Here is a 23,963-nt window from a genome sequence, read left to right on the forward strand (position 1 = left end):
GACCAATTCCTGGAAAGACTGGTTTCCCCCGTGTCATCTTTTCTCGTTTTCTGGCTGAATTCCCATCTGGAGCGCAGAGGCTCGCCAGGCCTACTAATTTTTCCTGGGCTTCTAAGATCTGAACAGGGAGACACTTTGTGTCTCCGCTCCTTCAGAAGACCGGGAAGATGCCTGTGGCCTACGTAGGTGGTGCAAACCCCTTGTGTCTGGCTTTTATTGGTTCTCCGCATAAACCAAGTTATTCAGCCTCTTTCCTCCACGAATTTTCCTACTACACTATTCTTTTCTAATCTTTCTCCATATCGTTAATAGAACAATTTTCCTCTAGACGCTGACTCTGTCCCCGGTTCGAACTACCCTGGATCCACCAGGGCTGGACCCCGGCAACAGGCCTCCCCTGGTGGTGCAAGAGGAAGTTGGGATTCCTATTGAGCTGAAGCCAGGAATGGGCCCACATCTCCAAATGAGGTGGGAAACACGGGGCTCTTCTCTAGTTGTGGCGGGAATCTCGGGTTTCCTCTCGAGGTGTGACGGGGATCTCTGGGCCCTCTTGAGTTGCATGAAGGGAGTCAAGCCTCCTCTCGAGTTTGGAGAAGGCACTGGGGGTTGCTCTCTAGGCGCTGAGGGAACAAAGGGCTTCATGTCGCGAGGACGGGGAAATCTTCTTGTTTATCTCAAGCTGCGGCGGGAGGCTTGGGATTCCTCTGCAGGTGCCCCGGGGGACTCGGGGAGCCTCTCGTGTTGCCTCAGGTAAGTCATGTCTCCATTCGCGTTGCAAGGGAGAGCACGGGATCGCTCTGGAGTCTTGGCTGGGGAATCAGGCCTCAATTCGCATGGAAGGGGTGATCTCAAGGTGTTTCTCGAGTTGTGGCAGGACATTTGGGTTCCTTCGAGTTGTGATGGGGACCTGAGGGAGCCACTCATCTTGTCTCTGGCAAATCAGGAATCCTTTTGAGTTGTGAGGGGCCTCTCAGGATTCCTCTCAAGTTGGTGTAGGGGACTAGGGCCTCATCTTGAGTTGAGGCGGGAAACTCAGGGTTCCTCTCAGGTTCTGATTGGATCTCGGGGTTCCTATGGAGATTCCCCTGGGCAGTCAGCTGTCGTCTCGTGTTGAGGCATGGAACTCCGCTTCCCTCTCGAGGTGTCAAAGGGCTGTCAGGCCTCATGTCGAGTTGAGGTAGGGATCTGCGGCTATGTCTAGAGGTGCCACGGGGCTCTCAGTCCTCTCTTTGTGTTGTGAGGTGATACTCGGGGTTCCATTCGAGTAGTGGCAGAGGAATCAGGCCTTATCTCGAGTGGATGAGGACATCGGGTTCTTTTGGAATTGTGGCATGACCCCTGGATTTCCTCTCCAGTTTCAAGGTGAGACCGGCCTCCTCTTGAGGTGCAACCAGAACGTCGGGATTCCCTTCCCAACAAAGCAGGAGAATGGACCCTGATCTTGAGATGAGGAGTGGAAAACAGGGCTCCTCTTGAGTGGTGGTGGGACACTGGGTGTTCCTCTCCAGTGGAGATGGGTATGTTGGGGAACTTCTTGAGTTGCAGAAAGGGTGTCAAGGACCCTTTCGAGGTTCAAGAGGGAAGGTGAGATTTCTCTGGAGACGCTGCAGCAGAAAACGGCCTCATCAGGCGTTGAGGGGAGAATCTGCTGGTTTTTCTTGAGTTCGGCAGGAAACTTGGGGTTCCTCTCAAGTTGCGACGGTGACCTCAGGGACCCGCTCGTGTTGCCTCAGGAAAGTCACGTCTCCATACGAGTTGCGAGGGGCCCCTTGGGATTCCTCTCCAGTCGGTGCAGGGGCCTAGGTCCTCATCTTGAGTTGAGGCTGGAACCTCAGAGTTCCTCTCCAGTGCTGACATGGATCTTGGGTTCCTATGGAGTTTCAAAAGGGGAGACAGGCCTCGTCTCGTGTGGAGACATGGAACTCCGCTTTCCTCTCTAGGTGTAAAAGGAGTGTCAGGCTTCCTGTCGAGTTGACATAGGGAACTGGGGCTTTCTCTCGAGGAGACACAGGGCTGTCACACCTCCCTTCATTTTGTGATTCGACACTCGGGGTGACAGTCGAGTCAGTGTAGGGGAATCAGGCTGATCTGGAGTGGATGGGGACATTGGGGTCTTTTCAAATTGAGGCTCAACTCCTGGGAATGCACTCGTGTTTTAAGGTGACCGGCCTACTCTTGAGGTGCGACGGAAACATCGGGATTCCTTTCCTGATGAAGCAGGGGAATCGACCCTCATCTTTATTTGAGGAGGTGGCATATGCGATTCTTCTTAAGTTGTGGCGTGAACCTCAGTGTTCCTCTCGAGTGGGGAGGGGGATCTCGGGGAACTTGCTGAGTTGCAGAAATGGTGTCAAGTACCCTTTCGCTTTTCAAGAGGGTACATGGGATTCCTCTCGAGACACTGCTCTGGAAAAGGGCCTACTCTCGCATTGCGGGGAGAATCTCCTGGTTTTTCTCACGTTGAGGCAGGAAGCTTGGGGTTCCTCGCGAGTTGCGACTGGGACCTCAGGGACCCTCTTGCATTGCCTGCAAGAAGTCAGGTCTCTTTCCGAGTTGCGAGGAGCACGTCGGGATTGCTCTCAAGTCGCTGCCAGCGAATAGGGCCATGTCTAGAGTTCAGCCTGACAACTCAGTGTTCCTGTCCGGCGGCGACAGGGATGTCGGGCTTCCATTAAAGGTTCAACTAGGGAGGCAGGCCTCGTTTGGAGTTGAGGCATGAAGCTTGACTTTCCTCGCGAGTTGTCAAAGGTTGTCAGGCCTCCTGTCGAGTTCAGGCAGGGAATCGGGGCTTTTTCAAGAGGATGAACAGGGGAGTCGGGCCTCCCATCATGTTGTGAGGGGATCCTCGGTGTTGCATGGAGCCGGAGCTGAGGAATCACGACTTATCTCGAGTTGTGAGGGAACTCGACATCCTTTTTACTTGCAGCAGGATCCACGGGGTTCCACTCGAGAATTAATAGGTGAGACAGGCCTCCCCTGGTGGTGCGAGGGAAAGTGGGATTCCCCAGGGAATGGGTCCTCATCTTCATATGAGGTGGGAAACACGGGGCTCTTCTCGAGTTGTGGTGGAAAAATCGCTCAAGTTTCCTCTTGAGGTGTGACGGGGATCTCTGTGCCACCTTGAGTTGCATGAAGGGAGTCAAGCCTCCTCTCAAGTTTGGAGAGGGCACTGGGGGTTGCTCTCTAGGCGCTGCAGGAACAAAGGGCCTCATGTTGCGAGGATGGGGGAATCTGCTGGGTTTTCTCTAGTTACAGCAGGAGGCTTGCTATTCCTCTGCAGGTACCCCGGGGATCTCAGGGAGTCTCTCGTGTTGCCTCAGGAAAGTTGAGTCTCCATTCGAGGTGTGAGGGGGAGTGTGGGATCGCTCTGGAGCCTCGGCAAGGGAATTAGGCCTCAATTTGCATGGAAGGGGCAATTTCAAGGTGTTTCTCGAGTTGCTGCAGGAAGTTTGGGCTCACTTGAGTTGCGACGGGGACCTGAGGGAGCCTCTCATCTTGTCTCTGGCAAGTCAGGAATCCTTTTGAGTTGTGAAGGGCCTCTTGGGATTCCTCTGGAGTTGGTGCGGGGGACTAGGGCTTCATCTCGTGTTGAGACAGGAAACTCAGGGTTCTTCTCCAGTTCTGATTGGATCTCGCGGTTCCTATGAAGATTCCCGTGGGAAGTCACCATCGTCTCGTGTCGAGGAACTGAACTCCACTTCCCTCTCAAGGGGTAAGAGGGCTGTCAGGCCTCCTGTCGAGTTGAGGTAGGGATCTGGGGCAATGGCTAGAGGTGTCATGGGGCTCTCCGTCCTCCCTTCGTGTTGTGAGGTGATACTCGGGGTTTCATTCGAGTTGTGGCAGGGGAATCAGGCCTTCTCTCTATTGGATGGGGACATCGGGGTCTTTTCAAATTGTGGTCAGACCCTTGGAGTTCCTCTGGAGTGTCAAGATGAGAATGGCCTCCTCATGAGGTGCGACGAGAAAGTTGGGATTCCTTTCCCAACGAAGCAGGGCAGTGGACCTGCATCTTGAGATGAGGACGGGAAAATGGGGCTCTTCTTGAGTGGTGGCAGGACACTCGGTGTTCCTCTCGAGTGGAGACGGGTATGTCGGGGAACTTCTTGAATTGCATAAAGGGTGTCAAGGACCCTTTCAAGGCTCAAGAGGGAAGGTGGAATTTCTCTAGAGACACTGCAGTGGAAAAGGGCCTCATCGCGCGTCGAGGGGAGACTCTTCTGGCTTTTCTCGAGTTGCAGCAGGAAACTTCGGGTTCCTTTCAAGTTGCGACGGTAACCTCCAGGACTGTCGTGTTGCCTCAGGAAAGTCCAGTCTCCATGCGAGTTGCGAGGGACCTGTTGGAATCCCTCTCCAGTAGATGCAGGAGTCTAGGGCCTCATCTCGAGTTGAGGACGCAACCTCAGGGTTCCTCTCCAGCGCTGATATGGATCTTGAGGTTCCTATGAAGTTTCAACAGGGGAGTCAGGCCTCACCTATTGTTGAGACATAGACCTCCGCTTTCCTCTCCAGGTGTAAAATGCGTGTCAGTCTTTCTGTCGACTTGACATAGGGATCTGGGGCTTTCTCTCGAGATGCCACAGGACTGTCACACTTCCCTTCATGTTTTGAGTCGATACTCCAGGTGACAGTTGAGTCAGTGCAGGGGAGTCAGGCTGATCGGGAGTGGATGTGGACATCGTGGTCTTTTTGAATTAATGCTCGATTCTTGGGGATACGCTCGAGTTTTAAGATGAGACCGGCCTCCTCTTGAGGTGTGATGGAAACGTCGGGATTGCTTTCCCGACGAGGCAGGGGAATCTACCCTCACTTCAAGTTGAGGAGGGGGACACGTGGTTCTTCTTGAATTGTGGATTGAACCTCGGTGTTCCTCTCTCGTGGGGATGGGCATCTCGGGGACCTTACTGAGTTGCAGGAAGGGTTTCAAGTACCCTTTTGCATTTCAAGAGGGAACGTAGGACCCCTCTTGAGACACTGCTCTGGAAAAAGGCCTCATCTTGCATTGAAGGGGGAATCTCGTGGTTTTTCTCAAGTTGAGGCAGGAAGCTTCGGGTTCCTCTAGAGTTGCGACGGGGACCTCAGGGACCCGTTCACCTTGCCTTCGAGAAATCAGGTCTCTTTCTGAGTTGTGAGGAGCATGTCGGGTTTGCTCTCGAGTCGCTGCCTGCAAATAGGGCCATGTCTAGAGTTCAGTCGGTCAACTCAGCGTTCCAGTCTGGCAGCGACAGGGATCTCGGGCTTCCTGTCAAGGTTCAACTAGGGAGTTAGGCCTCGTCTGGTTTCGAGGCATGGAACTTGGCTTTCCTCTCGAGTTGTCAAAGGGGTGTCAGGCCTCCTGTTGAGTTCAGGTGGGGAATCGGGGCTTTTTCCAGAGGATCAGAAGGGGAGTCAGGCCTCCCATCATGTTGTGAGGGGATCCTTGGTGTCGCATTGGCGCCAGTGCAGGGGAATCAGGACTTATCTCAGACTGAGGGGGAACTCGGTGTTCTTTCTCCTTGCAGCAGGAGCCGCGGGGTTCTGCTCGGGATTCAATACGTGAGACAGGCCTCCCCTGGTGGTGTGAGGGGAAGCTGGGATTCCTCTTGAGTTGAAGCCGGGAATGGGCCCACATCTCCAAATGAAGTAGGAAACACGGGGCTCTTCCTGAGTTGTGCCGGGAATCTCGGGTTTCCTCTTGAGGTTTGACTGGAATCTCTGGGCTCCCTTGCATTGCATGAAGGGAGTCAAACCTCCTTTCGAGTTTGGAGAGGGCACTAGGGATTGCTCTCTTCGCGCTGCAGGAACAAAAGGCCTCATGTCGCGAGGACTGGGGAATCTCCTTGTTTTTCTCAAGTTGTGGTGGGAGGGTTGGGATTCATCTGCAGGTACCCTGGGGAACTCAGGGAGCCTCTCGTGTTGCCTCAGGAAAGTCGTCTCCATTTGAGGTGCGAGGGGCAGTGCAGGATTGCTCTGGAGACTCAGCAGGGGAATCAGGCCTCAATTCACATGGAAGGGGCAATCTCAAGTTGTTTCTCAGGTTGTGGCAGGAAGTTTGGGTTCCCTCGAGTTGCGACGGGTACCTGAGGGAGCCTCTTGTCTTCTCTCTTGCAAGTCAGGAATCCTTTCAAGTTGTGAGGGGCCTCTCGGGATTTCTCTCAAGTTGGTGCAGGGGAATATGGCCTCATCTCGAGTTGAGGCAGGAAACTCAGGGTTCCTCTCCAGTTCTGACTTGGATCTAGGGGTTCCTATGGAGATTCCCCTGGGCAGTCAGCCGTCGTTTCTTGTTGATTCATGGAACTCCGCTTCCCTCTCGAGATGTAAAAGTGGTGTCAGGCCTCCTGTCGAGTTGAGATAGGGATCTGGGTCTATTTCTAGAGGTGCCACGGGGCTCTCAGTCCTCCCTTCGTGTTGTGAGGTGATACTCAGGGTTCCATTCGAGTCGTGGCTCGGGAAGCAGGCCTTATCTTGAGTGGATGAGGACATCGGGGTCTTTTGGAATTGTGGCATGACCCCTGGAGTACTTCTCGAGTTTCAAGGTGAGACTGGCCTCCTCTTGAGGTGCGACAGGAACGTTGGGATCCTTTCCCAACGAAGCAGGGGAATAGACCCCCATCTCGAGATGAGGCGGGGAAAACGGGGCTCTTCTTGAGTTGTGGCAGGACCCTCAGTGTTCCTTTCGAGTGGAGACAGTTATGTCGGGGAATTTCTTGAGTTGCATAAAGGATGTCAAGGACCTTTGCGAGGGTCAACAGGGAAGGTGGGATTTCTCTTGAGACGCTGCAGCGGAAAAGGGCCTCATCGCACGTTGAGGGGAGAATCTCCTGGTTTTTCTCGAGTTGCAGCAAGAAACTTGGGGTTCCTCCCGAGTTGTGACAGGGACGTTGGGGACCCGCTTATGTTGCCTCAGGAAAGTCAAGTCTCCATGAGAGTTACGAGGGGCCTCTTGGTATTCCTCTCCAGTTGGTGCAGGGGCCTAGGGCCTCATATCAATTTGAGGCCAGAACCTCAGTATTCCTCTCCAGTGCTGACATGTATCTCGGGGTTGCTATGGAGTTTCAACAAGGGAGTCAGGCCTCCTCTCGTGTGGAGTCATGAAACTCCGCCTTCCTTTCAAGGTGTAAAAGGGCTGTCAGGCTTCCAGTCGACTTGACATAGGGATCTGGGGCTTCCTCTTGAGGTGCCACAGGGCTGTCACACCTCCCTTCGTGTTTTGAGTCGATCTTTGGGGTGACAGTCGAGTCAGTGCAGGGGAATCAGGCTGATGTGTAGTGGGTAAGGACATCGGGGTCTTTTTGAATTGAGGCTCGACACCCGGGGATGCGCTCGAGTTTTCAGGTGAGACTGGCCTCCTCTCCAGGTACGACAGAAACGTCGGGATTCCTTTCCCAAAGAAGCAGGGGAATTGACCCTCATCTCGAGTTGAGGAGGGGGAACACATGGCACTTCTTGGGTTGTGGCATGAACCATGGTGTTCCTCTCGAGTTGGGACAGGTATCTAGGGGAACTTGCTGTGTTTCAGAAAAGGTGTCAAGTAACCTTTCACGTTTCAAGAGGGAACATGGGATCCTTCTCGAAACACTGCTCTGGAAAAGGGCCTCATCTCGTGTTGAGGGGAGAATCCCATGGTTTTTCTCAAGTTGCAGTATGAAACTTGGGGTTCTTCTTGAGTAGCGACAAGGATCTCAGGGACCCACTCACATTGCCTCTGAGAAATCAGGTCTCCTTCCGAGTTTTGAGGGGCACGTAGGGTTTCCTCTCGAGTTGCTGCTGGCGAATAGGGACGTGACTAGAATTCAGTGGGTCAACTCAGCATTCCTCTCTGGTGGGAAAAGGGATCTCGGGCTTCCTCTCAAGGTTCAACTAGGGAGTCAGGCTGCCGGGAGCCAGCACAGGAGATCCCACCCATGACAAAGGTCATGAGGAAGAGCCCTGACAGGGAAAGGTGAGTCAGGTCTTAAGGGGTCCTCTGCTCGAACATCTACCTTGAAACCAAAATCTATCTGTTTACTGTCTGCTATACTACACTCATCTGACATTAACAGGGATTATCCCCGACCACCTTTCTCTGGAAAATTAACTTAGAGCTCCAGTTAATAGTCTCCTGCATATAAAAGGAGTGTCTCAGCTCTAACCCCTCTGATTGCTCTCTAACTTGCCTACAGGTTTCCCCGCACTTTTACAACTATGCATGTGATTGTTTACAGCCTCCCAAAGGTGAGAGGCATGGCAAACTTAAAACATCTTAAAGATATAGAGCCTTTTAAAGAGCTAAGAATTATATTGGTGAAGGGTTTCATTGTTGAGTTAATGATTGCTGCCAGGCCTCCATATCCCTTATCTTTTAGGCACCTGGGAGGATATTAATCAATGTAATTGGGATTTAGAAAAAGCAATATAGTAGTTTTTATGTTAGCAATAGACTTTTGAGTTAATGAATTTTCTCTTTGTTATAAATCACTGTACTCCTCCTTCTTTGTTATAAATCGTTGTATCCATGCTATGTAACAATGTAACTTTATTTAGTGCTTTCTGAGAGTGGCACCATACTTTGGAAAGAACAACACTTTTAGGGCAAAGAAGTTTTCTGGTTGACGGACCCTTATCAGAAAAGGGCCATAAATGCTAATAGGTCTCCTGGCCAGAAGATGATGTAGATCACCTAAGACGTGTGTATACAGATAGGTATGCAGAAAGAAAGCCTGGTATTGATAAGTGTCAGAGATGCTGACCCTGCATGACTTTGTATTTTCCATTAATCTCTATGTACAACTGAAAGTATAAAAGCTTCCCTGAATAGTAAAGAGATGGACCAGTTCCAAGAAAGCCTGGTTCTCCCGTGTCAGTTCACTCTTTCTTTCTTTCTCTCTTATTCTCTTTTTTCAGGCTGATCCCTTTGAGCATAGGGGTCCCCTGTGTTCACTTCTCTGCCCGGGCTTCTAAGACCCAGGCAAGATGGAGCCCAAGGTGGGGCACCCTCCACTATTCAAGCGGGTGCCTGTGTCCTACGTGAATGGTGTAAGTCCCTTGTCTTGGGACTTCATTGGCTTTCTGTGTAAACCAAAAAATATCAGCCTCTTTCTCTCCTCTATTTTTGTCAGTGTTTTCTTATATCTCTAAATAAATCCTTATCTCCTTCTATATCTCTAAACAAATAAATCTCTCATCGTCAACACCGTCCACACTTCAAATACCCTGGATCCAACCAGGGCCAGTCCCCGGTAGTGCCACAATTCAAAAAGTCCCCGATGTCCCAATCTACTCCAGATATACCTGATTCCCCTGCACTGACTGGACTGTCACCCCGAGTATCGACTCAAAACATGATGGGAGGTGTGACAACCCTGTGGCACCTCGATAGAAAGCCACAGATCCCCATGTCAACTCAACAGGAAGCCTAACACTACTTTTACAGCTCGAGAGGAAAGTGGACTTCCATGTCTTCGCACTAGACAGGCCTGACTCCGTGTTGAAACTCCATAGGAACACCAAAATCTATGTCAGCACTGGAGAGGAACACTGAGATTCCAGCCTCAACTACAGATGAGGACCTAGGCCCCTGCACTGACTGGAGAAGAATCCCGAGAGGCCCCTCGCAACTTGCATGGAGACTAGACTTTCCTGAAGCAACACGAGCAGGTCTCTGAGGTTCCCTTCGCAACTCAAGAGGAACCTCGAGTTTCCTGCCGCAACTCGAGAAAAAATAGGAAATTCTCGCCTCAACGCGAGATGAGGCCGTTTTCTGCTGCAGCACCTCAAGAGAAATCCCACCTTCCCTCTTGAGCATCGAAAAGGTCCTTGACACCTTTGATGCGACACAAGAAGTTCCTCGACAAACCCGTCTCCACTCGAGAGGAACACCATGGATCCCACCACAACTCAAGAAGAGCCACGTTTTTCCCTCCTCATTGCGAGATGAGGGTCCATTTCCCTGCTTCGTTGGGAAAGGAATTCTGGCGTTCCCATCACACCTCAAGAGGAGGTGGTCTCCACTTGAAACTCGGGAGGAACTCCAGGGGTCGTGCCACAAATCCAAAAGACCCTGACGTCCCAATCCACTCCAGATAAACCTGATTCCTCTGCGCTGTCTCGACTGTCACCCAGAGGATCAACTCAAAACCCGATGGCAGGTGTGACAGCCCTGTGGCACCTCGAGCAAAAGCCATAGATCCCTATGTCAACTAGACAGGAAGCCTGAAACTACTTTTACAGCTCGAGAGAAAGGTGGACTTGCATGTTTCCACAGTAGACGAGACCTGACTCCCCTTTTGGAACTCCGTAGGTACTCTGAGATCCATGTCAGCACTGGAGAGGAACCCTGATTTCTGGCCTCAACTCCAGATGAGGACCTCGGCCCCAGCACTGACTGGAGAGAAATCTCGAGACACCCCTCGCAATTCACATGGAGACTTGACTTTCTTGAGGCAACACGAGCAGGTCCCTGAGGTCCCCTTTGTAAGTCGAGAAGAAACCCAAGTTTCTTGCCACAACACGAAAAACACCAGTAGATTCTCCCCTCAAAGCGAGATGAGGCCCTTTTCCACCGAGGCGTCTCTAGAGAAATCAGACCTTCCCTCTTGAGCCTCGAAAGGGTCCTTGACATCCTTGATGAAACACAAGAAGTTCCCGACATATGTGTCTCCACTCCAGAGGAACACCGAGGATCTTGCCACAACTCAAGAAAAGCCCCGTTTTTCACTCCTCATCTCGAGATGAGCGGCCATTTTCCTGCTTCGTTGGGAAAGGAATCCCAGCGTTCCCGTCACACCTCAAGAAGAGGCAGTCTCCACTTTAAACTAGAGAGGAATTCCAGGAGTCGTGCAACAAATCCGAAAGACCCCGGTGTCCCAATCCACTCCAGATAAACCTAATTCCCTTGTGCTGACTCGACTGTCACCCCGAGTGTCGACTCCAAACACGATGGCGGGTGTGACAGCCCTGTGGCATCTCGAAGAAAGCCACCGATCCCTATGTCAACTCGACAGGAAGCCTGCCACTCCTCTGACAGCTCAAGAGAAAAGAGGACTTGCATGTCTCCACACAAGACGAGGCCTGACTCCCCTGTAGAAACTCCATAGGCACGCCGAGATCCATGTCAGCACTGGGGAGGAACCCTGACATTCTGGCCTCAACTCCACATGATGACCTTGTTCTCAGCACTGACTGGAGAGGAATTGCGAGGGGCCCCTCACAACTCACATGGAGACTTGATATTCCTGAGGCCACACGAACGGGAACCTGAAGTCCCCATTGTAACTCGAGAGGAACCCAAAGTTTCCTGTCGCAACTCAAAAAACCATTGAGATTTTCCTTTGAATGAGAGATAGGGCCCTTTTCCACTGCGGTGGCTCGAGAGAAATCCCACCTTCCCTCTTGAGCCTTGGAAGGGTCCTTGACACCCCTGATGCAACTCAAGACCTTCCCCGACATACTCATCTCCACTCGAGAGGAACACCGAGGGTCCCGCCACAACTCAAGAAGAGCCCCGGTTTTCCCTCCTCACCTCGAGATGAGGGTCCATTTCCCTGCTTCGTCAGGAGAGGAATCCCGCCATTCCCGTCGCACCTCAAGAGGAGGCGGTCTCAAGTTGAACCTCGATAAGAACTCCAGAGGTCATGCCACAATTCCAAAAGACCCCGATGTCCCAATCCACTCCAGAGAAACCTGATTCCCCTGCACTGACTCGACTGTCACCATGAATATCGACTCAAAACACGATTACAGGTGTGATAGCCCTGTGGGACAACGATCCCTAAGTCAACTCGACAGGAAGCCTGCCACTCCTTTGACAGCTTGAGAGGAAAGCGGACTTCCATGTCTCCACATGAGTTGAGGTCTGACTCCCCTGTTGAAACTCCATAGGAACCCCGAAATCCATGTCAGCACTGGAGAGGAACCCTGAGGTTCCGGCCTCAACTCCAGATGAGGACCTAGACCCTGGCACTGACTGGAGAGGAATCCCGAGAGGCCCCTCAAAACTCGCATGGAGACTTGACTTTCCTTTAGGCAAGACGAGCGGGTCCCTGATGTCCCCATCGTAACTCGAGAGGAACCCCAAGATTCCTGCCACAACTCGAGAAAAACCAGGAGATTCTCCCCTCAACGCGAGGTGAGGCCCTTTTCCGCTGCGATGTCTTGAGAGAAATCCCACCTTCCCTCGTGAGCCTCGCATGGCTCCTTGACACCCTTGATGCAACTCAAGAAATTCCCTGAATTTCATGTCTCCATTCAAAAGGAACACCGAGTGTCCCGTAACAACTCAAGAAGAGCCCCGTTTTTCCCTCCTCATCTTGAGATGAGGGTCTATTTCCCTGCTTCGTTAGGAAAGGAATCCCAGTGTTCCCATCGCTCCTCAAGAGGAGGCGGTCTCAACTTGAAACTCAAGAGGAACTCTGCCGGTGTCCAGCCCTGGTTTATCCAGGGTAATTCCATGCAGGGATGGAGTTAGCATAGAGAGGAAAATTGTTTAATCAAAGATATGGATAGAGATTAAGGAAGAATAGTGTAGTAGGAAAATTAGGGGAGAAAAGAGGCTGAATAACTTGGTTTCCGCGGAGAACCAATAAAACCCCTGACAAAGGGTTTGCACCACCTACGTATGCCACAGGCGTCTTCCCTGTCTCCCAGAGGAGCAGATACACAAAGTGCCTCCCCGTTCAGATCTTAGAAGACCAGGCAAACTTAGTAGGTTCAGCGAGCTTCCTTGCTCCAGACGGGAATTCAGTCGGAAAGGGAGAGAGCGAGCAAATATGACACGGGGGAAACCAGTCTTTCCAGGAACTGGTCCTGTTTGGTTTTTTTTATTTTCCAGGGCCACTTTTATACTTTAAGTCATACATAGAGATAACTGGGAACTACAAAGCCACGTGGGGTCAGCAGTCTTGACCCTTATTGAAACAAGGCTTTCTTTCTGCATTCCTTCTGATATACAAAGTTCTCAGGTGATTTACATCATCTTCTGGCCAAGCAGCCTGCTAACATTTTATGACCCTTTCTGATGATGATTAGTCAACCAGAAAACTTATTTTCTCCAAAGGTGATTTTTCTTAAGTCAGGCACCACCCTCCAAAGGCACCAGGTAAAGTTACATTCCTACAGGGCAAAGGTGCAGTGGGCTATAATCAAGAAAAGAATTTACTTAGCCTAAAGGTCTAACGTGATTAATATCAAGGTGAATACTTATTTCTCCTATATGCTAGTTATATCCATTGGTGTGTATAAGGGGCAAGGGATATGGAGGCTTAGCAGCAAATATTGGCTCAACAATGAACCTCTCCACTGATATAATTTCTAACTAACTCGCTAATACAATACAAATAATTTTCTAACTTCTCAAAAGAATCTGTATTTAGAAAGTTTAGAGCATCTCATGCCTCTCACGGTTGGGAGTTGTGAACAATCACATGTGGCTGGACAAACCTGTCGGGCAGGCCAGAGAGCCATCAGAGGAGCTTGTGGACTGAAACACTCTTGTTACACCCAGGAGATTTATTAACTGGAGCTCTAAGTTAGCTCCTTTTCAGAGAGAGGTGGTGGAGGATAGCCCCCTGTAATGTCAGAAGTGTAGGTGAAAGCATAATGCAGTAAGGTAGGCAGACTCTGCTTTTGGGGGTAGATGCTCGAGAATGTCCAGAGGGACCCCTGAGGCCTGATCCCGCCTTTAAGTATGTCAGACCTCCCTCCTCATGACCTTTGCCACAGGCGGGACTCCTCATGATAGCTCCCGGCAGAACTCCAGGGGTTGTACCACAATTCAAAAAGACCCCGATGTCCCAATCCACTCCAGATACACCTGACTCCCCTGCACTGACTCGACTGTCACCACGAGTATCGACTCAAAACACAATGGCAGGTGTGACAGCCCTGTGGCACCTCGAAGAAAGCCACCGATCCTTATGTCAACTCGACAGGAAGACTGACACTATTTGTACACCTCTAGAGGTAAGCGGACTTGCATATCTCCATGCGAGTCGAGGCGTGACTCCCCTGTTGAAACTCCATAGGAACCCCGATATCCATGTAAGCACTGGAGAGGAAATCTGATTTCCGGTCTCAACTCCAGATGAGAACCTCGGCCCTGGCACTGACTGGAGAGGAATCCCGAGAGGCCCCTCGCAGCTTACATGGAGACTGGACTTTCCTGAGGCAACATGAGAGGTTCCCTGAGGTCCCCGTCATAACTCGAGAGGAGCCCCAAGTTTCCTGCTTCAACTCGAGAAAAACCAGGAAATTCTCCCCTCAACACGAGATGAGGCCCTTTTCCTCTGCGACATCGCGAGTGAAATCCCAGCTTCCCTCTTGAGCCTCTAAAGGATCCTTGACACCCTTGATGCAACTCAAGAAGTTCCCCGACATACCCGTCTCCTCTCGAGAGGAACACCGAGGGTCCCGCTACAACTCAAGAAGAGCCCCAATTATCCCTCCTGATCTCGAGGTGAGGGTCCATTTCCCTGCTTCGTCTGGAAATGAATCCCGGCATTTCCATCACACCTCAAGAGGAGGCGATCTCCACTTGAATCTGGAGAGGAACTCCAGTGTGATGGGGTCCAGCCCCTGTGGATCCAGGGTAATTCAAAGCGGGGATGGCATGGCGAGAGAGTTATATACATTTAGAGATATAAAGAGAGATTAGGAAAGAATAGTGTAGTGTGAAATTTAGAGGAGAAAAGAGGCTGTATCCCTGGTTTACATAGAAAGCCACTAAAGCCCTGAGACAAGGGACTTGAACCGTCTACGTAAGGCCACAGGCACCCACTTGAATAACGGAGGGTGCTCTGCCTTGGTCTCTCTCTCTCGTGGGGCTTAGAAGCCCTGGCAAATAAGTAGACATGGCTAGCCTCTATGCCCCAGACGAGAATCAGCCAGAAATTAGAGTAAGAAAGAAAAGATGACACGGGGGAACCAGTCTTTCCAGGAACTGGCCCATCCTTTATTGTCCAGAAAAACTTTTATACTTTTAGTTGTACATAGAGATAAATGTAAAAAGCAAAATCATGCAGGGTTAGCAGCTCTGACCCAGGCTTTCTTTTCGCATACCCATCTGTATACACAGGTCTTAGGTGATTTACATCATCTTCTGGCCAGGAGGCCTATTAGCATTTATGGCCCTTTTCTGATAAGGGTCCGTCAACCAGAAAATTTATTTGCCCTAAAAGTGTTGTTCTTGCTAAAGTCTGGTGCCACTCTCAGAAAGCACTAATTAAGGTTACATTCTTACATAGCAAGGACACAACAATTTATAACAAGGAAAGAGGAGTACAGTGATTTATAACAAAGGGAAAGTTCATTAACTCAAAAGTCTAGTGCTGCTAACATCAAAACTACTATATTCTTTTTTCTATATCCCAATTACATTGATTAATATCCTCCAGGTGCCTAAAATATAAAGAATATAGAGGCCTGGCAGCAGTCATTGACTCAACAATTAAAACCCATCACCAATATAATTCTTAGCTCTTTAGACAAGGCTCTATATCTTTAAGATGTTTTAAGCTGCGTTCATCTCACAGTTGAGGGGCTGTAAACAATCACAAGCTGTAAAAGTCTCTAACTGTCAGGCAAGTTAGAGAGCCATCAGAGGGGTTCGAGCTGAGGTACTCCTTTTATATGCAGGAGACTGTTAACTGGAGCTCTAAGTTAACTCTTTCCAGAGAAAGGTGGTCACAGATATCCCCCTGTTATGTCAGACGAGTGGAAAGCACAGTACAATAAAGCAGGAAGACTCTGGTTTTGGTGGTAGATGCTCAAGAAAGTCCAGGGGTAACCCTGAGGCCTGATCTCAGCCTTTGCTTTTTGCCAGGCCCCATTCCTCATGACCTTTGCCATGGGCGGGATTCCCCATGCTGGCTCCCAGCACCAGGGGTCATGCCACAATTCCAAAATACCCCGATGTCCCAATCCACTCCAGATAAGCCTGATTCCCCTGCAATGGCTCGACTGTGTCCCCAAGTATCGACTCAAAACAGGATGGCAGATGTGACAGCCCTGTGGCAGCCCGAGAGAAAGCCACAGATCCATATTTCAACTCGAAAGGAAGCCTGACACTTCTTTTCCAGCTCGAGAGGAAAGCAGACATGCATGTCTCAACACGAGACGAGGCCTGACTCCCCTGTTGAAACTCCATAAGAACACCGAGATCCATTTCAGATCTGGAGAGGAACCCTGAGGATCTGGCCTCAACTCCAGATGAGGACCTCGGCCACAGCAGTGACTGCAGAGGAATCCCGAGAGTCCCATCACAACTCGCATGGAGACTTGACTTTCCTGAGGAAATACGAGCGGGTCTGTGAGTTCCCCATCGTAAATCAGAGGAATCCCAAATTTCCTGCCGCAACTTGAGAAAAACCAGGAGATTCTCCCCTCAACGAGAGATGAAGACCTTTTCCGCTGAGGCATCTTGAGAGAAATCCCACCTTCCCTCTTGAGCCTTGAAAGGGTCCTTTACACTCTTGATGAAACTCAAGAAGTTCCCAGAAATACCCGTCTCCACTCAAGAAGAACACCGGGTGTCCTGCCACAACTCAAGAAGAGCCCCGTTTTTCCCTGCTTCTCTGGAGATGGGGGTCCATTTCTCTGCTTCGTCTGGAAAGGAATCCTGGCATTTCCGTTGCACCTCAAGATGAGGCAGTCTCCACCTGAAACTCGACAGGAACTCCAGAGGTCATGCCACAATTCCAAAAGACCCTGATGTGCCAATCCACTCCAGATACACCTGATTCCCCTGCAGTGACTCAACTGTCACCCCGATATCCACTCAAAACACGATGGCAAGTGTGACAGCCCTGTGGCAGCACTGTCACAGTGTGACAGATCCCTATGGCAATTAGACTGCACTCCCTTCCTGCCTATTTTGGGACCCGCCCCTCCCAATGGAGGACTGAAAAGGAGATTGGAAAGTCACCTTCTCTTATTTAAAAGAGGACCCATGTTTTTGGTCCACTTTTTCCAAGGAGATTCTGGTTTAACTGCCCCATCTCGGCTTGTGGGTGACTGAGCCTATAATGGCTCCTGCATTCTTCTCCTTTACTCTCATAAGCTTGGGTCATTTTCCCACTTCTGCGGTGGATGGGCACTGTCATTGCTTTCAACTTCCAGATAGATTTATGAAAAGGTCTGTAAAATCTTCTCATTTCCTCTCTTTGGTTAAGTGTCTCTCTCTAGACATGTCTCTCTTTTCCTTTCAAATTTCAGTCTCTGTCTTCCTTTTTCTCTTTCTCTCTGTCTCTCCTGTGGGTGGATGGATGCCTTTTAATGCACATGGATATTGTTAGCTTAGGGTTAGGTTTTAGGGATAGGTTAGGGTGAGATAAAGTGTTTAGGTTGGAGTTGGTGTTGGGGGATGTGGCAAGGGTGGTGTGTTTTCTCTTGGAGACTTGAGTGCTGTTTGATCTTAGTCTATTTTACATAGGAACCGCTTATCAGATACATGACTTGCAAGTCGTCTCTTATGTTCAGTTTACTATCTTTTTGATTTGTGAAAGCTTGATTCCCTGATGGCTCAGATGGTAAAGCATCTGCCCACAATGTGGGACCCTGGTTTGATCCCTGGGAAGAGAATATCCCCTGGAGAAGGAAATGACAACCCACTCCAGTACTCTTGCCTAGAAAATTCCATGGATGGAGGAGCCTGGTAGGCTACAGTCCATGGAGTCACAAAGAGTCAGACACAACTGAGTGACTTACTTTACTTGTGGTTGGCACACAGATTTGTAGCTTCAACACCACTAAAGGTTATGTGCAGGTGCAGGAGGGCTGAGAGGAGCTACTCCACGTTCAAGGTCAGGAGGGTTGGCCCTGATGAGATTCTCCCTCGTGCAAGGTAAGGAGCAGTGGTTGCGCTTTGCTGGAGCAGCCGTGAATAGATACCCCACGACCAAGGTAAGAGAAACCCAAGTAAGATGGTAGGTGTTGTGAGACGGCATCAGAAAGCACACACTCAGACCATAATCACAGACAACTAGCCAATCTGATCACATGGACCACAGCCTTGTCTAACTCAATGAAACTAGGCCACGCCATGAGGGGCCACCCAAGGCGGACGGGTCATGATGGAGAGGGCTGACAGAATGTGGTCCACTAGTGAAGTGAATGGCAAACCACTTCAGTATTCTTGCCTTGAGAACCCCATGAACAGTATGAAAAGGCAAAATGAGAGGACACTGAAAGAGGAACTCCCAGGTCGGTCAGGGCCCAATATTCTACTGGAGATCAGTGTAGAAATAACTCCAGAAAGACTGAAGGGATGGAGCCAAAGCAAACACGATACCCAGTTGTGGATGTGACTGGTGAAACAAGCAAGGTCCGATGCTGTAAAGAGCAATATTGCATAGGAACCTGGAATGTTAGGTTCATGAATCAAGGCAAATTGGAAGTGGTCAAACAGGGGATGGCAAGAGTGAACACTGACATTCTCGGAATCAGCGAACTAAAATGGACTGGGATGGGTGAATTTAACTCAGATGACCATTATATCTGCTACTGTGGGCAGGAATCCCTTAGAAGAAATGGAGTAGCCATCATGGTCAACAAAAGAATCTGAAGTGCAGTACTAGGATGCCCTCTCAAAAACTACAGAATGATCTCTGTTCCTTTCCAAGGCAAACCACTCAATACCAGGTAATCCAAGCCTATGCCCCAACCAGTAATGCTGAAAAAGTTGGTGTTGAACGGTTCTATGAAGACTTTCAAGACCTTCTCGAACTAACACCCAATAAAGTTGTCCTTTTCATTCTAGGGGCCTGGAATGCAAAAGTAGGAAGTCAAGAAACACCTGGAATAATAGGCAAATTTGGCCTTGGAGTACGGAATGAAGCTGGGTAAATAATTGAATTTTTCCAAAAGAATGCACTGGTCATAGGAAACACCCTCTTCCAACAACCCAAGAGAAGACTCTACACATGGACATCATCAAATGGTCAACACTGAAATCAGACTGATTATATTCTTTGCAGCCAAAAGTGGAGAAGCTCCATACAGTGTGCAAAAACAAGACGGGGAGCTGACTGGCTCAGATCATGAACTTCTTATTGCTAAATTTGGACTTAAGTTGAAGAAAGTAGGAAAAAACACTAGACAATTCAGGTATGACCTAAATCAAATCCCTGATGATTATACAGTGGAAGTGAGAATTAGATTTAACAGAGTAGATATGATAGAGTGCCTGATGACCTATGGACGGAGGTTCGTGACATTGTACAGGAACAGGGATCAAGACCATTCCCAAGGAAAAAAAATTGAAAACAGCAAAATGGCTGTCTGAGGAGGCCTTACAAATAGCTGTGAACAGAAGAGAAGAGAAAAGCAAAGGAGAAAAGGAAAGCTATAAGCATCTGAACGCATCATTCCAAAGAATAGCAGGAGACGTTAGAAAGCCTTCAGGAGTGAACAATGCAAAGAAATAGAGGAAAACAGAGTGGAAAAGACTAGAGATCTCATCAAGAAAATTAGAGATACCAAGGGATCATTTCATGCAAAGATAGGCTCGATAAAGACAGAAATGGTACGGACCTAACAGAAGCAGAAGATATTAAGAAGAAGTGGCCAGAATTCACAGAAGAACTGTACCAGAAAGATCTTCATGACCCAGATAATCACGACGGTGTGATCACTCACCTAGTATCAGACATCCTGGAATGTGAAGTCAAGTGGGCCTTAGCATCACTACAAAGAAACTAGCGGAGGTGATGGATTTCCAGTGGAGCTATTTCAAATCCTGAAAGATGATGTTGTGAAAGTGCTGCACTCGATATGCCAGTAAATTTGTAAAACTCAGCAGTGACCACAGGACTGGAAAAGGTCAGTTTTCATTCCAAGGCCGAAGAATGCTCAAACTACCGCACAGTTGCACTCAACTCACACGCTAGTAAAGTAATGCTCAAAATTCTCCAAGCGAGGCTTCAGCAGTACATGAACAGTGAACTTCCAGATATTCAAGCTGGTTTTAGAAAAGGCAGAGGAACCAGAGATCAAATTGCCAACATCCGCTGGATCATCAAAAAAGCAAGAGAGTTCTAGAAAAACATCTATTTCTGCTTTACTGACTATGGCAAAGCCTTTGACTCTGTGGATCACAATAAAGTGTTGGAAAATTCTTCAAGAGATGGAAATACCAGACCACCTGACCTGCCTCTTGAGAAACCTATATGCAGGTAATGAAGCAAAAGTTAGAGCTTGACATGGAACAACACACTGGTTCCAAATAGGGAAAGGAGTATGTCAAGGCTGTATATTGTCTCCCTGCTTCTATAACTTATATGCAGAGAACATCATGAGAAAGGCTGGGCTGGAAGAAGCATAAGCTGAAATCAAGATTTCCAGGAGAAATATCAATAACCTCAGATATGCAGATGACACCACCCTTATGGCAGAAAGTGAAGAGGAACTAAATAGCCTCTTGATGAAAGTGAAAGAAGAGAGTGAAAACGTTGGCTTCAAGCTCAACATTCAGAAAACTAAGATCATGGCATCTGTTCCATCACGTCATGGCAAATAGATGGGGAATTGTGGAAACAGTGTCAGACATTATTTTGAGGGGGCTCCAAAATCACTGCAGATGGTGATTGCAGCCATGAAATTAAAAGATGCTTACTCCTTGGAAGGAAAGTTATGACCAACCTAGATAGCATATTCAAAAGCAGAGACATTAATTACTTTGCCAACAAAGTTCCATCTAGTCAAGGCTATGGTTTTCCCAGTTGTCATGTATGGATGTGAGAGTTTGACTGTGAAGAAAGCTGAGTGCCGAAGAATTGATGCTTTGGAACTCTGGTGTTGGAGAAGACTCTTGAGAGTCCCTTGGACTGCAAGGAGATCCAACCAGTCCACTCTGAAGGAGGACAGCCCTGGGATTTCTTTGAAAGGAATGATGCTAAAGCTGAAACTCCAGTACTTTGGCCACCTCATGCAAAGGTGTTGACTCATTGGAAAAGACTCGGATGCTGGGAGGGATTGGGGGCAGGGGGAGAAGGGGACGACAGAGGATGAGATGGCTGGATGGCATCATTGGCTCGATGGACATGAGTCTGAGTGGACTCCGGGAGTTGGTGATGGACAGGGAGGCCTGGCATGCTGCGATTCATGGGTCGCAGAGAGTCAGACACGACTGAGTGACTGAACTGAACTGAACTGAATATGTAAAGGAAGAGAGGAGGCCCATTGGGGCTATTTTGCACCCACTGGGAAAATAAGTTGGATTCCTGCCTCACAAAACACCACCATAGCAATTAAGACACATATGAAGAACCAACAATTGAAAGGAAAACTTGACAAATTTTATAACAGTTTTTGATGAGGGAATACCTTACTTTATAATTGAGGTATTATGCATTTTTAAAGATTTGTTACTTTAAGGCATGCAGCAACGTGATTGAGGGATTCAGTGTCTCAGGGGCTTCCTTGGACAAAATTCACTCCATTGGAGGGGCCCCTGGAACATGTCCTCTACTCAGAACAGGCAGGAATCCTGAAAACACAGAGCAGCTAGTATTTTTTTCACTGAATCGGTTGTTCTACCATGACACACAGAAGAAGCCTAGATGCTAGGAGGGGGATCTCCAAACCTATCTTCAAACTGGAGGCCTTGCTCCCTTGAATAGTGTTGCATGAAACTATGCTTGGGAAGGGAAGAGGTGTGTCATAAATATTTTGTCTGCAGAGAACAAAGTGCTGTGTAGAGACGTTGTGCAAGCCCGTCCCAGGACACGGAGCACAAGGATACAGTGACCTGATTCTCAGCCCTGCTCTTGGGGCATCACACTGTCTCCATCCCTGACATATGGTGAGGCCCTCACAGGTGTCCTGGAGAGTATGGTCACACGACCTGAATCTGTCCAATCGGTGTGCTCCATCCTCCCTGGCTACCGTGATGGGCTCAGGACTAGGGCAGTGACCAACTGGGGCCCAGAGCCGGGACTCAGGCTACAGTCAAGGAGAAGAGGAGCTCTGGTTCTGCTGGAAGGGGCGGGGTTGGTGAGGTCAGTCTACAGCAGTGGAAGGAGCATGAGGTCAGCCTGGGGCGATTGGTGACCTTTCAGCTCCCGTCAGGACAGAAGCACTGGCTTGAGAACGAGGGTGCTGCTGAGCCCAGGTTTTGAGAGCACTGGCTCCTGCTGTGGTCCCGAAGCTCCACCTGAGACTGGAGGGAAGCCATCTGCCTGTGAGTCCTCCTGCTTATCTGTGAGCCTGTGGAACCACACTGATTTTTCTGTCCAGCGGGCTAAGTGGAGACCCTGCAAATGCAAGTATGTGGATTTTGGCTGGCTTCAGGGAAAAAACGCCAGATGGCACTGGGAGATTCCAGTCTAATCTGGATTCAGGGGATATCTCTTGAAAGTGAAAGGACAATCCTTCAGCCGTGTCCGACTCTTTGAGGCCCCATAGACTATAGGATCCATGAAATTGTGCAGGCAAGAATACTGGAGTGGGCAACCTTTCCCTTCTCCACGGGATCTTCCAAACCCAGGGGTCGTACTCAGGTCTCCGCATGCAGGCAGATTCTTTACCGGCTGAGCCACAAAGGGGCCCAAGAATAGTGGACTGGGTAGCCTGACCCTTCTGCAGCAGATCAGGATTTCCTGACCCAGGAATCAAACTGGGCTCTCCTGCAATGCAGGAGGATACTTCACCAGCTGAGGTATCAGGGAAGCCCAATATCTCTTAAGACCAGCTACTAATTCTAGGATTACCCTAAACAGTCTTCACAGGTTTAAGGTAGCAACCTGCTAAGGTAGCAATTGATGTCCTTATTCTAGAGGACAAAACTGGGGCTCTAAGAAGGGGGTAACTTAGCTATGGCAAGGAAGTGTGTACCCAGACAAACCCCGCAGTTCCTGCTGTTAGAACTCAGGGAGGCCACATGGTGAAGCTTGTCCGTGTGACAGGGGCTAAGGCACCCAGCTCACACTGGGTGCTGCGGGGACCTGACTTGGTAACTGCCGTCTGGCAGCTCAGAGACTCACAAAATCAGTTTGCACTGAAGTAAGGAATGGCACCTCCCTTCATCAACCCCACCACACCCTCCGGGTCCTCCCACACCCTGCTCCCTTTCTTTTGCTTTCTGAGGAAATTAGAGTCATGCTCATGTGACCGCATTGGCTGTCCAATGTTCACAGGCTACCACTGGAGCTGTTAAAGGAGAGGCCAAGAGCCTTTGGGCCTGAGTGTCTCCCTTTCCTTTGCACCATCGAGGCCCTCCTCCACAGTTGCACACCAGAAGCCTTTTCTGAGATGCACAGGGACCCTCCCTCAGTTTGCAACAAGTTGAATCCACTGCTGTCCTTTCAATGCCTCCCTTGAAACTCAGCTCATGTGCTCCTTTGCCTGCATGGTGGCCCACCTGGCTGCCTTGGGAGGGTCAGAGCTGACTGTGAATCCAAAGCTCAGATCTGACAGCTGGGAATCTGTGTATAAAGGACCTGATTATTCACACTGTAAAGGCTGAAGTAGGCTCCCGGGGTCCAGAACTAGGGCTTGGGTCAAAATGACTCCACAGGCATTTGGATGCCAGAGGAGGCTTCTGGCTCTAGTGGGGATGGGGCGAGTTTCTTGAGGTTTTGAAGGCCTACTGTGTGCAGGTTCACGGTGCATAGAGAAGAGAAGGTGGAGTCTACCCTGGAGGTGGTCGCAGCTCATGGCTGAGCCAGCTGCCTTCTTGAGGGTGCGATGAGGGGCAGAGGAAGAGACCCAGGTCTGCTCCCTCATGTGTTACCCGGGGCATGTTGACACCAGACTAAACGCTTACACGGTGATGACCATCGCTGCTGTCTGCAAAGGGTTTACACTGGCATGTGTCTTCATCTGAGAGGTCAGGCCGTCTCAAAACTACACGGGCCATGGGCATGGCCTGCCCATCCTCACATGTTTCTTCTCTTCCTTACTGAACACTCATTTCCAAGAGGGTTTTTGGGCCATAGGATGTTGGTTTTTTCCTATCTTTGTCCAATGAGGAGCGCTTTCTGGTCGTTGGTGTTCATGTTCCAGCTCTCTCTTTTGGC

This window comes from Budorcas taxicolor, chromosome 7 (assembly GCF_023091745.1).
Source record: "Budorcas taxicolor isolate Tak-1 chromosome 7, Takin1.1, whole genome shotgun sequence".
Classification (NCBI taxonomy): Eukaryota; Metazoa; Chordata; class Mammalia; order Artiodactyla; family Bovidae; genus Budorcas; species Budorcas taxicolor.